The sequence below is a fragment of the Ceratotherium simum genome, chromosome 29 (genome assembly GCF_057802395.1).
Source record: "Ceratotherium simum simum isolate JZ-2026a chromosome 29, ASM5780239v1, whole genome shotgun sequence".
Taxonomy (NCBI): Eukaryota; Metazoa; Chordata; class Mammalia; order Perissodactyla; family Rhinocerotidae; genus Ceratotherium; species Ceratotherium simum.
In genome coordinates, this window is record NC_141928.1 from 10,837,996 (window position 1) to 10,853,969 (window position 15,974).

At 54.9% G+C, this 15,974-nt stretch overlaps 1 long non-coding RNA gene across 1 annotated transcript; it reads right to left on the minus strand.

Moving 5' to 3' along the window:
* LOC147913198 (uncharacterized) lies at nucleotides 1-610 on the minus strand. Its single transcript, XR_015549017.1, has 3 exons — nucleotides 446-610; nucleotides 223-324; nucleotides 1-123 (listed from the first exon to the last, which is right to left on the minus strand). It is a non-coding gene; the product is annotated as an uncharacterized LOC147913198 (long non-coding RNA).
* Between the last annotated feature and the right edge of the window lie 15,364 nt (nucleotides 611-15,974).

Below are 15,974 nucleotides of genomic sequence, written 5' to 3' on the forward strand. Positions count from 1 at the left end.
GCAGCAACATCTGACAGTTTCAGTGACGGGATCGCAGACAGGACACAAAAGCAGGACGTGGTAAACAGAAGTCGTCATTCTCTTGTTCTCTGATGATGAGAAAAGACTACATTTTTCATCAACCTAGACAACAAAAACAATGACAAACCAAGCGTTTGGAAAGAATTTAGTTACGGTGGCCCTTTAATCTCGTCCCCTGTCTCCTGCCGGCCTCGTGCTCACCTCCCTCGCGAGCTTGTTTGCTCGGGTCAGATTTTGCCTCACTCTGGACTCTAATGTCCTCCTCCCTCTGTGCAGGATGGAATGTGGAGTCTTTCTTGATAGCTGCGATTATTTGAAAATGACGTCAAAACCCAGTGTCTCTTTAGTCGCCAGGTCCCTGTCGGGGCTCTCTGCCCCCGTGGCCAGGTGTCCCGCCCTCCCTCCACTATCTGGCTCCGAGTACCTGGGAAGGGCAGCTGAGACACAGCAGCCCCAGGGGGTGATGATGGCCCCACCCCAAGACTGCAGTCCTTCCACACGTGTGGGAACAAAGCCTTGAGGGACGAGAAAAGAGGGACGGCTAGTCTTGGTGGGGATGGTGGCAGGCGACAGCTTCCTGGAGAGCTGGGTTATGAGGCCGGATGGGACTTCCTGGGACAGGCGCTGATGATAATAAAATCATAGTGCACACAGGTCTGGCCCTTTCTGGGTGCCAGTCTCTGTGCTGACACTTTCCATGTCTCCAACTCCCCCGTGAGGTGGGTACTTACCCTGGAGACGCAGAAGCTGGGACACAGAGAGGGTGGGATTTGCCCATGGGTCCACAGCTAAGAGAGAGGAGCGCCCTGACCCAGATTCCATCACCGCTCTGCTCCAGGCCTGGTGCTCATGGGTTGGGAGGCCCAGGAGAGCCCAGTTCACCCAGCACATAAGGATGGGGCGCAGGAGAGGGAAGGCGAGGACCAGGCAGGGCCCTGAAGGTGGGTTAGGGGCTCAGGACTCGGTCCAGGGACAATAGAGAGTCATGTTTGGGTTCAACCCAGCCGCCTGGCTGTCGTGTGGTGAGTGGAAGAGACCGAAAGACAGGAAGAGGCAGTGGGCGGCCAGACAGAGGGAAGGACTGAGCGGGGAGGGATGGGCAGGAGACCTCACAGACGTCAGCAGCACAGTCACTGGTGGGCTTGCTGATCTGCGCGCTGGCAGGGGCTCTGGGTGTCTGGGGCTCAGAGGCCTCCTGCGGCGGTCACAGCGTCTCCTCCCGCCCCTCACCCGGGTCCAGCCCAGCTGTTACTCTGCCTCCTCCCTCTCTCCTGCTGGGTCCTGTCCCCTGGCTGCACCCACCCCTCATCGGGGTAAGGCAAGAATGGGGACCCCGGGCCTCCGGCATTGCCTCTCCCGCTCCCGCAGCCCCTCACTGTGGCCACACTGCCCCTGGCTCCAGCCCGCCTCAGTCAGGGACAGGGCCTCCTCCCCGCCACTGCCCCGGTTCTGAACCCCGCGCAGCAATCACCCCCTCTCACTCCGTGCTCCTGGACAGCCGTTCCCGCCCCGCCAGCCGGCCTGCCATTGCCATGACTCAGTCCCCACAGCTACCTTAGGGGAACTACCTGCCCCATTTTACGCACCAGGAAACTAAGGCTAGGAGACGGGCGGTGACCTGTCCAGGGTCACTCAGGGAGCCGCCGCAGAGATGGGGCCCTGCGGTCTGACTCCCCACCTCAGCTCTTCCCCGGCCCACAGCAGCTCCCACTGGGAATGGCACTACACACACACACACACACACACACGCACGGCGTCACTGAACCTGCCACACGTGGAAGCACGTTATTATTCCTGAACTGCCCAGGGCTTTCTCAATTGCAGAACCGAGAAAAGGCAAACCAGCTAAAGTCAGAGATTTATGGCTCAAAAGCCGAGGAAAAAATGGGGTAGGGATGGTTCTGGCAGCCTGTCCAACAGGAAAGCCTCTGGCCTGGAGGGGGTCACGTGCCCATCTCTGAACCAATCACAGCAGTAGGACAGGGAATTCTGTTTGGCCAGGCCTGGGTCACACCCCTTTCGCTGTCCTCAGCAGTGGGCACTGGGTTTGCTACTGGAACAGAAGGGGGAAAATACTGTGGAACCGCAACATCAAATTACCATAAAGGCTGCTTTATAAACAGCTCAGAGAGGTTAAGCAACCCTCCCAGGTCACACAGCATGCCCCTCACTTTCTCTGAAAGTGTATATGTGTTGGGGTAGGATTTGGGGCGCTGTGGGTGAGTGGGGGAGATTCTCCTGGCCCCTGTAGGAGAAAGTCTAAATTTCATTTTTCTGGCATTGAGATCCTCCAAGCTCTGGCTCCTGCCGGGCCAACCCCCTCCTCTGGTCACATCCCTCCCCTGCCTGTAGCGACTGAAGACATGTCCTACTTGCTTTCCTGGACTGGGCGTACCTGACCAGGGTGGGGCTTTGCTCCTCCCTAACATACACACACACACGCGCGCGCGCGCGCGCACACGCAGAGCCTGGCTCAGGGCAACTGCTTGTGAAATGTGCAGATTCTGGAATGAGCTGGAAAGGACCTGACAGTCCTCCCGCTCAAAAACTTCCACACAGACAGCTCACCACCTCCAAGGCCCCCCTTCTGCTGCTGGTTTGGGGCAAGTCAGTACCCCTCTACCCTCAGCTCAGTGTGTTCCGGCTTCTCCTGGGGCGTGGAGTCAGGGAGGCCCTGTGTCTCCAGGCCCAGTCTCTGCCTCTCTCTGTCTCTCTACACACACACACACACACACACACACACACGCCCCTCCATTCCCTTCCAACAGGGCCGGGACCATCTCCCATTCAAGTCCTCCAGGAGAAGGAGCCCAGGGGACCCGGAGGTGGGAAGTGAGGGGGGAGGAAGAGACACCCCATGTGTCTGCCTGCCCAGAGCAGCGTCCCCACGCCTGCAGCTTGGGGCCCGGGAGCCCCCGTCACCCCCACCGGCCTGCAGCGGAGGAGGGCAGAACAAAGGCAGAGTCCCCAGCCGGCCCCCACACACTCACACCCACACTCTCACACCGTGCACCCACACCCACGCACTCACACACCTCTCACACCCGCGCACTCACACACCTGCTCTCACACCGTGCACTCACACACCTCTCACACCTGCGCTCTCACACCATGCACTCACACCCGCGCTCTCACACCGTGTGCTCACACCCGTGCACTCACACACCTGCTCTCACACCGTGCACTCACACACCTCTCACACCTGCGCTCTCACACCGTGCGCTCACACCCGTGCACTCACACACCTGCTCTCACACCGTGCACTCACACACCTCTCACACCCGCGCACTCACTCTCACACCGTACACTCACACCCACGCACTCACACCCGCACACTCACACCCGCGCTCTCACACCCACGCACTCACACCCGCGCTCTCACACCGTGCACTCACACACCTCTCACACCGTGCACTCACACACCTCTCACACCCGCGCACTCACACTCGCGCTCTCACACCGTACACTCACACCCACGCACTCACACCCGTGCTCTCACACACCTTCTCTCACACCATGCACTCACACACCTGCTCTCACATTGTGCACTCACACACCTCTCACACCCGCGCTCTCACACCATGCACTCACACCCGTGCACACACACCTGCTCTCACACCGTGCACTCACACACCTCTCACACCCGCGCTCTCACACCGTGCACTCACACCCGTGCACTCACACCCGCGCACTCACACACCTCTCACACCCGCGCACTCACACCCGCGCACTCACACACCTCTCACACCTGCGCACACCACACGCAGGCCTCCCCGCAGACACAGGAGTCCAGAACACGTCCCTGTTCCCACCCGTGGCCCCTCTCACAACGCGGGTGGACCCGCACTCGCGGACACACAGCCACGCGGACCCCCGCGCACACCCGCTGCAACAAGGACCGGACACACGCCCGGCGACCGCCAGCCGCGGGCTCGGGAGGCCCGAGGGTCTCGGGGCCGCTTCTGGAGCCTTCGTCGCCGAGGCCCAGCGTGGCGGCTGCGGGGACGGTGTACGGGGTGGGGGCTCCGGCCGCCCGGGGGTCCGCCCGTCCGAGGCCCGCGCCTCGGGGACCCTGGCCTTGACCTTGGCCTCGGCCGGCGGCGGCGGGGACGGACACGGGCCCGAGAGCGCCCGCCCCGCGTCCCCCCGGGCAGCGGAGCCGCGAGGGACGCCCAGCCGCGGCGTCGGGGCGCCACCTGCCGGCCACTGAGCCGCTTCCCGCCGGCGCCGCGCGCTCCGCGCTGGGGCTGCTCTCGGACGGTCTGTCTCTTCTCGCGGGAGGGGGCCGTGAGGGCCACTGTCCCCCGCCCCTACTCGCGGCAGACAGCCCTCCAGGGTCCGGCCGCCCCCTCGGGCTCAGCCCGGTGGAAGGGGAAGGGGCTGTCACCACGTCCAGGTCCGGAGAGCCCGGCTTACGTGCCGACCCTGCCCCGGCGCCCCCACCACTGCTCAGGCAGGAACCTTGCAGGTTACAGAGGGGGAAACTGAGGCTTGGCCACAACCCAGAAGTGGGGAAACCAAGCCAGGATCTTGACCCTGGGCATGTGGAATTGGGGCAGCCGAACCTGGCCGCCACCTCCTGGGCCACTGACCACACTGGTCCCCTGGCCTGTACCTCCTGCCTCATCCAGGAAGCTCTGCCCCTCCAGCCCTCCTCTGAGCCCCACCCACAGCCTGCCCATCCATCCTCAGGAACTGCTCCCACCTATTTAACACGGTCCCGGAGTCTTAGAAAAAGCACCCCAGGAAGCAAGACCACCGGAGACCCAGCCTCACTGCCCGCTGCGGCCCTGGAAACCAAGACCCACACAGGCCCCTTTGCTCTGAGTTTGTCTTATGTCTGTCTAGACTGAGACCCTTCAGGCCCCCTCAGCCACCCCCTACTGTGCCCAGTGGGGACATGGCACCCAACGTTTTCTGCACCGATGACAATAGTGAGCACCTTTGGAGTGCGTGCTCCGGGCCAGGCCCTGTGCACCTCTCCTGTAATCCTCATAGCAAAGCACCCCCGTGGGGGTATTGTTATTGTTCCCTTCTGCAGATGGAACCCCGGCTCAGCCACGGCAGGAGGCTTACCCCAGCAGGTGACGGCAGAGCGGAGATTCCAGCCCTGATTTGAGACTCACTTCAGAATCCTGCCAGGGCCTCGCAGCCCAGTCTGTGGTCACCACGTGGAACCCAGGCTGGGCTGGGCATCAGCACTGGCCTTGTGACGTAACCCACCCTGGTGTGGGCCGGGGGTCACCTACCCGCACTTCCATCATGAGAGTCACAATCACAGTGGTCACATGGTGTGAGGTTCTGGCCAAGCCTGGCCCAAGCCTGGCCCTCAGAGTCCCCATGTGTCAGATGCCTCCAGGCTGACCCTCCCATTTTACAGATGGGTAAACTGAGTCCACAGAGACACGGGGCTTTGCTCAGGATCATGCGAGCAGCTGTGGTCTAGGCTGCTCAATACCCCAGAGTCCAGGTCCCGGGATCTTTGACCCATCTGAGCTTCCAGGGCTGCAATCCCCACTCCGTAGGACCAACATTCAGCTGGAGCTCTCAGTCTGGGGGGGAGAGGGATGACGGGGAGGGGACAGGCACTGACACAGACAGTGACAAACCCAGAGATCAGAGCTGAGATGAGGGCTTGGCTGGGGCCTGGGAAAGCCCAAAGGAGACACGATATGGAAGGGGTCAGTCAGGGAAGGATCCCAAGGAAGTGACATCAAGTGGCCTTTAAAGGATGAGTAGGAGTTTGCCAGTGGAAAAATGCAGGCAGGGGTATTTCAGGGGAAGACGTGGGGCTCAGGGGCGTGAGGGACTTTGGCTAGTTGCATCTATCCCTTGGTAGTTAAGAGTGTGGCCTTGGGCACTAGACAGGCCTGGATTGGAGTCCCAGCCCTGCTGTGTGACCTCTGGCAGGTGACTTAACCTTTCGTAGCCTCTATTTCCTCGTCTGTAAAAGGAGAGAAATGGTGATCTCCTCAGTCACGGGGCAACTGCAGGGTAGCTCCAGGCGGGACGCCCGGGATGGGACACACAGGTACCCCGTAGGGAAGACTACAGGCGATTGTAGGGAGCAGTTGGGGACAGGAGCAAAGAATGACGTGGCTGGGGAGGTCATCAGAGGCCAGACAGACCATGAGGGACCCTGATGTCAAGCTGGAAGCTTGGCTTCATCCTGAGGGCAGTGGGGAGACGTGGAGGGGCTTTGATTTGTGTTTTGGAAGGTGCCCGCCAGGCAGGGGCTAGGGTGTCTTCGAGGAAGGATGGAGACGCAGCCCCTGATCTCTGACCCCAACCATGTCCTTGCCCCTGGGCCCCTCGGTCCCAACATCTCACTTTCGGCTCTGTGGGGCCGAGAAGCTGCCCTCCCTGAGTTTGGGGTTGAGCCAGGGCTGGGAGGGGGCCAGCCTGCAGCCCCCACTCCCTGCCCCATGCCCCCAGATAGCCCAGGCCCAAGCAGCCACACCCCCCGAGGTTTTGGGGTTCCCTGGGACCAGGCCCCTGCTTTCCTCAGAACTGCCCTGCCCCCACCACACACAGACACACTCCGCAGTCCCCCTTACAGAGAAAGGACGGCGGCCCCCCATCATTTCTATCTCCCTCTAAATAGATGCTCCCAGACCGGCTCCCACAAAACTAATTAAAGCACCTGCCGGGGCCGGGGCTTTGTCAGCAAATTATTTCCCGGCTCCGAGGCCCGGGAGTAAATCTCGGAAGGATGAAGCGGGTGGGATGAGGAGGGGAGCTGGAGATGGGGGCCTGAGCAGGCCAGGGGAGGAGGGCCATTTGGGTCCAGGCAGCTGCAGGCGGGGTCCTCACTCCGGCTCCCAGACCCCAGTGCCTGCCCTCTCCAGGTCAGCCAGAGAATCGGTCTCCGAGGAGTCGGACACCCTGGCTGCATGTTGGGAATTTGCCAGGGAAGTTGCTTGGAAACAACTTCCAGGGCCGTGGGGGAGCAGTGACCTGGGTCTCTCCATGTCCATGTCCCCGCTGCCAGCCTGTCCCGCATCCCTTGGCTGCCTCCCCACCATGCAGTGGGAGGCAGATGCAAACAGCCTCAGTGCAGGGTCAGGAGGCCGGGCTCCTAACTCACTGTAGGAACTTGGGCCTGCCCTTCCCTCCTCTGGGCCTCAGTGTTTCAATCTATAAAATGGGGTGGGTGGAAGTTCAGCACCTCCCAGCTCCAACTTTTTAGGTGCCTATGACATTCCATATGGCCTCCTGGCTCAGGCCCAGGCTGGCCTGGCATGCAAAGGGCAGGCAAAGGCCCAGGGGTATGTGGAGTCCCATCCAATGCAGCCATCACTGCACCCAGGAGCTCACAGCCTGGCAAAGGGGAGGAAGGGGCTGAGGGAACCCCAGGTGGGGAAGTGGGCAGTGACTCCTACACAGAAGGTAGAGGCTTCCCCGGGAAGGATCATTGGAGCTGGGCTTTGAAGGATGAATAGGAGTTCACTGGGTTGAGGTGTCATTCTCCCAAAGTAGAAATGATTCTAGTTCATGTGGCATCCCTGTAAGAATTAGGAAAACGCACCCTTATTTCCACTCTACTCCCATCTTTCAGAAAATTGTCTTAACTTTAAAAAATCTGCCATGTTTATGATATGAACGATCCCTAGGATTGTATAGTGTACAACTCTGATAACTGCACTGCAGCTCTAGGATAATCAAGCCAGAAGGGGCAAGGAGCTGCCCATCCCACCAGCCTTGAAAGGGACTGAGGCAGGACAAAGGGGCCTCCTGCCAGCAGAAGGGTACAAGGGGACTGCCCCCAGGAGTGACATCAGATGTGCCCCATCCTCAAACTTTGTAGATTCTGAACTTTCGAAGGTACTGAAGGGGCTCTCCCAGTTTGGACCATAACCTTCAAGGAGTGACTGACGCCAACATGGATCCTCACCAAAGCCTGCAAGAGGGCACAGTGGAGGAAACTGAGGCAGCAGGAGACCAGGCCACAGAGGGACTACGTGCCCGTGTTGCAGTCAGCCCAGCCTGAGTTCAAATCCCTGCCTGGCCACTGCCAGCACGTGAGCTCCGACGTGGGGCACTCACGGTGCCCACGCCACAGGTGCTTCCTGCTAGCGCAGCAGCTCGCCCCTCTCTCTCCGCCAGGTTCCTCTGCTCCGGGCTGCAGCTGCATCGCCTCACCACGCCCACCTTGGCCCAGCCAGGGGCTCAGACTTGTTGCATGGCTGAGCCCTCAAGGTACGTATTGTCATCATCGCCATCTTACTTCTTACAGACTGAGGCTCAGAGAGGTTAAGCAAGGTGCTCAGAGTCACACAGCTCAGAGTCACACAAAGGGACAGGATTTGCACCCAGGTCCCTCTGATGCCAAAACCTAGGCTCAAGTCAGTTCCCTGGCTTGAGTGCCCAGAAGGGGAGTCTGCGTTGGATGCACAAAGGGGTCAGGCCTGGGCGGAGGAGCTACCAGGCGCCAGAGGTAGAAGGTCACCAGAGAGACAGCAGCCTCCCAACTCCCCCAGACCAGAGGCCGCTCAGGAAGTGCTGCAGTGTCGCTGTCAGCCTGTGGCGAGCGCCCCCATCTGCAGGCCCCTCAGTCCGGGTCTCCAGATGTCCAGCCCACAGCGCTCGGGGCGGCAGCCCCACGGGAGGGAGGGAGCCCCCCCAACCCCAGCGCCCGGCCGGGGCATCCGGGCGCCCCTGGACTCCACGCTCGGTCCACGGGGACACTTCCCTTAGACCGCAGGGGACCCGCTCGGGCCACTGATGCTGCTGGTGACAATAACACAACAGTAACAAGATAATAAACAAGCAAAAATAACAGCAAAGACTGCAGGTAGCGAAGGAAGCCCGGCAGTGACCCCTGAGGCAGGGACCGTGATCATCCCGTTTACAGGTAAGAAAACCGGGGCTCAGAGCAGAGAAGTCACTTGTCCAGTGTCACGCAGCTAACAGAGGAGCGGGCCCAGTCTGAACCCCCCACCGATGCCTGGGGGGCAGGGACGGCTTCCCACGGCCTCCTGGGAGCATTTTTACTTTAGTAGTCACATATTTAATTTCATGTGTGTCAGAAAAAATATAACCAGCCCTTCAAGGTCATTAAAGGTGACCATTTTTTTTCAAGCGAGGAACATCCTGCGTAACGAGCACAGGTTGTACAGGTGCTGGACCGCGGAGGGCCGGGGCTGGTAAACGCGGACACGCAGCGGCCCCGGCCCGCCTCTCCAGTCACGCACGGCGGCTGTGGGCCCCGGGCCCGGGGACACTGGCGGAGCACCTGAGCCGGCCTATCGGGTGTGGCTCCCTGCCAGGCTGCTGTGGGCATTTTGACCATTGTCAAAAGCCACCGTGGCTGCCCGAGGCGTGTTCCTGCCAGGCCCTGCAGAAGCCAGGGACACCCTCAAGGAGCCCACCTTCTCTACACGACTCCTCACCTGTGATAGAGGAGAGACCCGAGGTCAGAGGTGGGGCCACAGGCCAAGGGCTCTCGGCTAATTCCAGGACCGGCCCTGCACTGTCCTGGGCTGAGAGAGGCTGGACTTGCCCGGGGAAGTTCCCAGGCCTGCTGGGCAGGGCTGGAAGGGCCTGGAGGGCAGGATTTGCTTTTGGTTTTTAACAACTTTTCTTTCTAACTATAGAGGTGACTATAAAAAGCAGTAAGTACAATATAGTGATAAGAGCTCAAAGGGCTTCTGAGCTTTGTGACAAGCTGTGTGGCTTTGGGGCATGTTACTTAGCTTCTCTGGCACCAGCTTCCTCATCTGCAAAGTGGGGATCCTAACACTTCCCTCAGGGGGGTGTTTTGAGGATGAAATGCCATAATGTGTATCAGTGCTCAACCAGGAAAACGTGATTGAAACTGGGGGAATTTGAGCCAGGGAATTAACTACATGGATGACAGAGGAGCTGAGAAGCCAAACGGGATGAGGCAGCGACCCAGAGATTATTGGAGCAGGAAGCCCTTTGCCCTGGGCCAGGGGGCACCGTGGGGTTCACAGGGGCCCCCTGGTGGAAGCTGGAACCAGGGAGGACCCATCTCGGGGGAACAAGAGCTGCAGAGGAAACAAAGCCGCTCTCAGAGGCTGCCCACAGCACAGTGATGGGGGGAATACCCTGGTTTCTCCCTTCTCCCGCCCTCCTGTCTCCAGCACCTCCTAGTGGCCATTTGAGGGGCCTGGGAACACAGGGCAGAACAGGGAGAACCAGGAATGGATCTCAGGGCGTTTGCACAGGCCCAGGGACAGCACAGCATAGGGTGCCCAGCCCAGTCAGTAAATGGCTGTAGGATTCCTGTTTTTTTCCCTCATATTATAATAATACACACTCACTACATTAGTTAGGACTATTTTGGTTGTAATAGAAACCTGCTCAAGCCAGATTAAACATGAAAAAGGGAATTTAATAAAATATTGCAGGGGAGGCTTGTGAAATCCAAGGGTAGAACCACAGAGTGGAACCAGGATCTGGAAATGTTGTCGGGTCTCCCCAGCGCTCTCCCGCCCTCTCCCACTTCTCTCTGTGTGTCCTCACACAGGCTCCTTTCCCCACGTGACAGAAGATGGCGCTGAAAGCCCCCAGATTCAGACTGAGACTGGGATTCCTTAGTCCTTTTTCCAAATTCCTAGGGAAGGCATTCTGATTAGCCCGGCTGGGTACCAGGCCCAGCCTGATCCAATCAGCTAGGGCCAAGGGGGCGGAGTCACGTTGCTGCCAGTCCTCGCCCCAGGGAGTGGGGAACACAGCCTGTGGACTTGTGAGCTGGGGAGACCCTGCAAATCCTGTGTAGAAATACAGAAAGTGTTCACAAATGGCTGGATTTCATCATTTCTTATGAGGGTATTACGCTAAGTGAAATAAGTCAGAGGGAGAAGGTCAAATGCGTATGATCTCACTCATAAGTAGAAGATAAAAAACAACAAAAGAACACATAGAGACAGAGATTGGATTGGTGGTTACCAGAGGGGAAGAAGGGAGGGAGAGGGGCAAAAGGGATGATTAGGCACATGTGTGTGGTCACGGATTGTAATTATTGGGGTGGTGAACATGATGTAATCTATGCAGAAATAGAAGTACAATGATGTACACCTGAAATTTATACAGTGTTATAAACCACTGTTACCGCAATAAAAACAAATACATAAGTAATGCAAAAAAAAAAAAAAAAGAGAACCAGAGAGATGGCATCTTGAGAAGGACTCAACCTACTGTTGCTGGCTTTGAAGATGGAGGAAGGGTGCCATGAACGAAGGAGGCAGCAGCCTCTAAAAGCTGGGAATGCCCTCAGCTTAGAGCCAGCAAGAAAATGAGGATAGCCTATAATTGCAAAGAATTGAATTCTGCCGGCAATCTAAATGAGCAGGAAGCAGATTCTCCCCTAGAGTCTTCAGAAAGGATCACAGCCCTGCCTGCACCATAACTTTGGTCTGGTGAGACCCACACCAGACTTCCAACCTACAGACCTGCAAGATAATAAATTTGGGTTGTTTTAAGCCACTAAAAAAAAAGAAAAAAAAAAAAGAAATACAGAAAGTTTTAAAATTCACTTTATTGTTTGAATTGTAAATACGTTTGATATTTCTTTTCAGATGTTTCTATTTCAGTTTTTCCTACTGTTATTTTTAACATAAATGATGCTGCAACAAGCAGCCCTCCCCCGAGGTTTCCGGAGGATAAAGTTCTGGAGGGGCACAGCTTGTGCTCCACCAGCCAAGGCTGATAGCCCCCGTCATCAAGGGGCAATAGGTGGTGGGATTTTCTTAAAAAAGTTGTTCTTTACAACGGGAGCTGGAATTGAGCATTTCAGAAGCAAAAGGCAACTGGGCTCCACCACTGGCCATCCCCTTGGTGGCTTTATTTTGTTTTATTCCTTTTTGCATATTAATTTGATTAATTATTATTTGGTTATCTGATTAATTATGATTCTGGACTCCAGTAATCCATAATGCAAAATCATACAGACAAAGGCTAGGCTTAACTAAATGGACTTTTGACCTCAGTTGGGAGAAAAGGAGTTTATTTAACAAGGAAAGAAGGTGAAACAGTGGGGAGCCAGTGGGGACAATGTCTTTTCTTCCCAATTTTTATTATAAGATTTTTTCAAAACAGGAAAGTTGAAAGAATTGCACGATGAACACTTGTAAACCCTCCATCTAGATTCAACAATGATTCATACTTTGCCCATTTATCTCTTTGTCTCTCTCTCTCTCCATCTCTCTGTCTCTCTGTCTCTGTGTGTGTATATGTGTCTCTCTCTCTCTGCTCTTGCTCTCTCTCTATATATATATGTAAATAAATATATATAAAATATTTTTTTCCTAAGTCATTTGGAAATGAGTGGTAGCTATCACAACCCTTCACCCCCAAACTTCTTTTCATCTCCTAAGAATAAGGACGTTCTTCTACATAACTACAATGCCATTATTATACCTAATTTCAAAGAATAAATCATAATATATAAAAGTACCCAGCACAGTGCCTGGCACACAGTAGGAACCTAGCAAATGTCAGCGTCCCTCCCACCCTCCTTCCATCACCACCACTTTTAAAAACACTGGGTGATTCCGGCCGGCTTGGCTGGATGTGAGGCCACGTCAGACAGCACGGTCAGAGCACCGGCACTCCAGATGGGGCTCCCCTGCTCTCCTCAGTGGCCACAGGAGCAGGCACTGAAGGCAAGAGGAGAAATGCTGGAACAAAAGACAGAGTCACGGGGCCCTGAACTTGGCCTCGCCAGCCTCCCGGTAATGGCGCCAGGGAGGGGACCGTGCCAGCCAATGCCACTCAGCCATGATGTGGCAGACAGAGCTGGGCTCCTGGCCGGGGTCCCTCCACTTATCAGGGCAAGAGCGGGTTTTTTTTTTTTTTTAATTGTTTTCAAAACAGATTTCATGTGGTCCCAAAATGAGACCATGATTGTAAATTAAAGTGTAATTAGCCTTTACGCTTTTATATTCATTAACTCCTCTCTGTTAATGATGCTAGGCTGGAGCAGAAACCCTGCATTATGAAACCACATCCAGGAAATAAAATAGTGATTTAGATAATAGCCACAATGTATTGCTACTTACACATAATTAAACAAATGCTCCATTTAAACTTGGAAACATGACTGAATGTTGATTAACCCTCGCCCAGCAATTCTGCTCGGAACTGAGGAAGGGGAGGCGCCGTGAGCTGGTCCGTAACGAAGCGTCTGGGCCAGCCACGTCTGCCCACCACGTCTGCCCGCCACATCTGCCAGCCGTGTCCACCAGCCACGTTGGGCAGGGCGGGTGCAGGTCTTGTGCCAGGGAGCATGGCCACGGATGGCAGTGACCATGGGCGTTATCCTGGGACCACTTAAGAAACCACCATGCCAAATGAAGTAAGCCAGACTCAAAAAGACAAATATTGTGTGATTCTACTTATACGAGGTTCCTAGAGTGGTCAAATTCATAGAGACAGAAAGAAGAACGGTGGCTGCCGGGGGCTAGGGGAGGGAGAATGGGGAGTTAGTGTCTAATGGGGACAGAGTTTCAGCTTGGGATAATGAAAAAGTTCTGGAGATGGAGGGCGGTGATGGTTGCACAACAATGTGAATCTACTAATGCCACTTATAATTTTTATTTCTTTCTTTATTTTCCCCCAAAGCCCCAGCAGATAGTTGTATGTCATAGCTGCACATCCTTCTAGTTGCTGTATGTGGGATGCGGCCTCAGCATGGCCAGAGAAGCGGTGCGTCAGTGCATGCCCAGGATCTGAACCCAGGCCACCAGCGGAGCACGCACTTAACCGCTAAGCCACCGGGCCGGCCCTACTAATGCCACTTAATTATATGGTTAAAATGTAAATTTTCTGTATAGTTTATCACAATTTTTTTAGTTTATTTAAAACATAAAAAAAAAGAAGTCACCATGCCCCAGATCAGCTACCAGCCAGGTGCAAAAAGTCTGAAGTTCACCTTCTCAGAGACCAATCCACTCGGTCTAGCATTAGGCCTAATGAGACCCGACTCAAGGTTTTACGGAAAATGGTTATATTTTTAAAAATTATGATGAAGAATGGTTTAAAATGTAAATAATTCAGACATGTATTGAATAAAAAGTAAAGTTTCTGGTTCTTAAACTTATTCCCAAAGAAGCACACAATAATTTTCCACTTGTCATTTTTCTATGCATATCTTTTCCAAATAGTGTGTTGCCTGCTGGGGTTCCCCCAGAAGCAGACCCTGAGATGAGAACTGAGTGCAGAGGGGTGATTCTGGGAAAAACTAGAAGGGGAGTGGAAAATAAGATGAGGAAAGGGAGGCTACAAATAAAGGTGCACCACTGTATCGGCTATTTATTGCTGCGTAACAAGCTACTCCAAACTCTAGGAGCTAAAACAACAATTTCTGTGGGTCAGTAATGCAGGCAGCAGGGTGAATTGTCTCTGCTCCACAATGTCAGGGGCCTCGGCTGGAAAACTCAAAGGCTGGGGCTGGACTCATCTGAAGGTCACTCACCCACACATCTGACAGCTGATGCTGGCTGTCCATTGGGGCTGTCAGCTGAAGCCCCACACGTAGCCTCTCCAGCTGGCCTGGGTTCCTGAAACATCGTGGCTAGTTTCCAATAGCAAGCACAGACAGAGAGATTGAGAGAGAGAGAATACCAGGTGGCAACCACGTTGCCTATTCTGACCAGTCTCAGAATTCGTGCAGCCTCACTCCTGCCACCAGTGATGAAGGTCTGCCCAGGTTCAAGGATGGAGGCATGTCAATGACCCATTGTGATGGGAGCCTGTGGGGAAACACAGCCAGCCACAGTTACCAGGCAGCTGGGACTCAGTTCCACTTGGGGGCTCTGGGAGGTAGCCCACCAGACTAGGATTTATTGAGCGTGCACTATAGGCCGGGGGCTGTGCTAATGCACAGACATTATGCCATCTACTGTGCAGTAGCTGCTATTATTGCCCCCATTCTAAAGATGAGGAAACTGAGGCTTAGAGAGTACTGGGGCAGAGACAGCCCATCCATCCACCAAAACCTGCCTTTCCCTCTTCCCATACACCCAGCTGGACCACATTTCCCAGCCTCCATGCGGTTGGCTGTGCCGAAGTGACTAAGTTCTCTGCAGTGGAATGTAAGTGGTGCCCCCTCAGGCCCGAGCTGTACAACCTCCCACGTGCTCCTTCTCCGCTGGCCGGCTGGGACAGAGTGAAACACAACAGCCTTGGAAAACGCCTGCTGAAGATGGCAGCCTCCTCCTCGGCCTGGACCCCTGAATAACCTCGTGGAAGAGAGCCCCTCCCCTTCATTTATCTCACCCCCCACCTGCAACTGTTACTTCAACAACAAGCAAACTTCCGCTGTGTTTATCCATTACAGGTTTGGGTCTGTTTGTGACCACAGCTCAATCTGCTCAAATACAAGTGCGTAGTATTAGACTGAATCATCCGAAATTACCATTTTAGCACTCTGTAAGTCAAAAATGGGCAAATGTTAGCAATATCAGATGATTCAACCTATGCACATAACTCATTCTTTTCACCCCTGGAGAGCATTCCACCTGTGGATGTACCATAACTGACTTAACCACTGCCCTTTGGATGAACATCTGTGTTGTTTCCAATTTTTTGTGCTTACAAATAATGCTGCAATAAACCTTCTTAAATATTTATCATTATGAATTTTTATGAGTGTGTCTATCAGAGATAATCCACAAAGTGGGCTTGCTGAATCGGTGCCGCACATTTAAAAACTTGATACGTGCTCCTCAAGTTACTCTCAAACATTTTTAACAATTATATATGTATATGTATTTGTGTGTGCGTGTGTGTGTGTTTAAACAAATGCTGATATAGGATGTACTATGTGCCAGGCACTGTTCTACGTTCTTTACAAATATTAATTTATTTAATCCTCACAGCAACTCTATTACTGTCCCCATTTTACAGATGGGGAAACTGAGGCCAAGAGAGGTAACTGGCCCAAGGTCATTCCACTAGTAAGTGGTAGAGAGCGGAGCTGGGGTTTG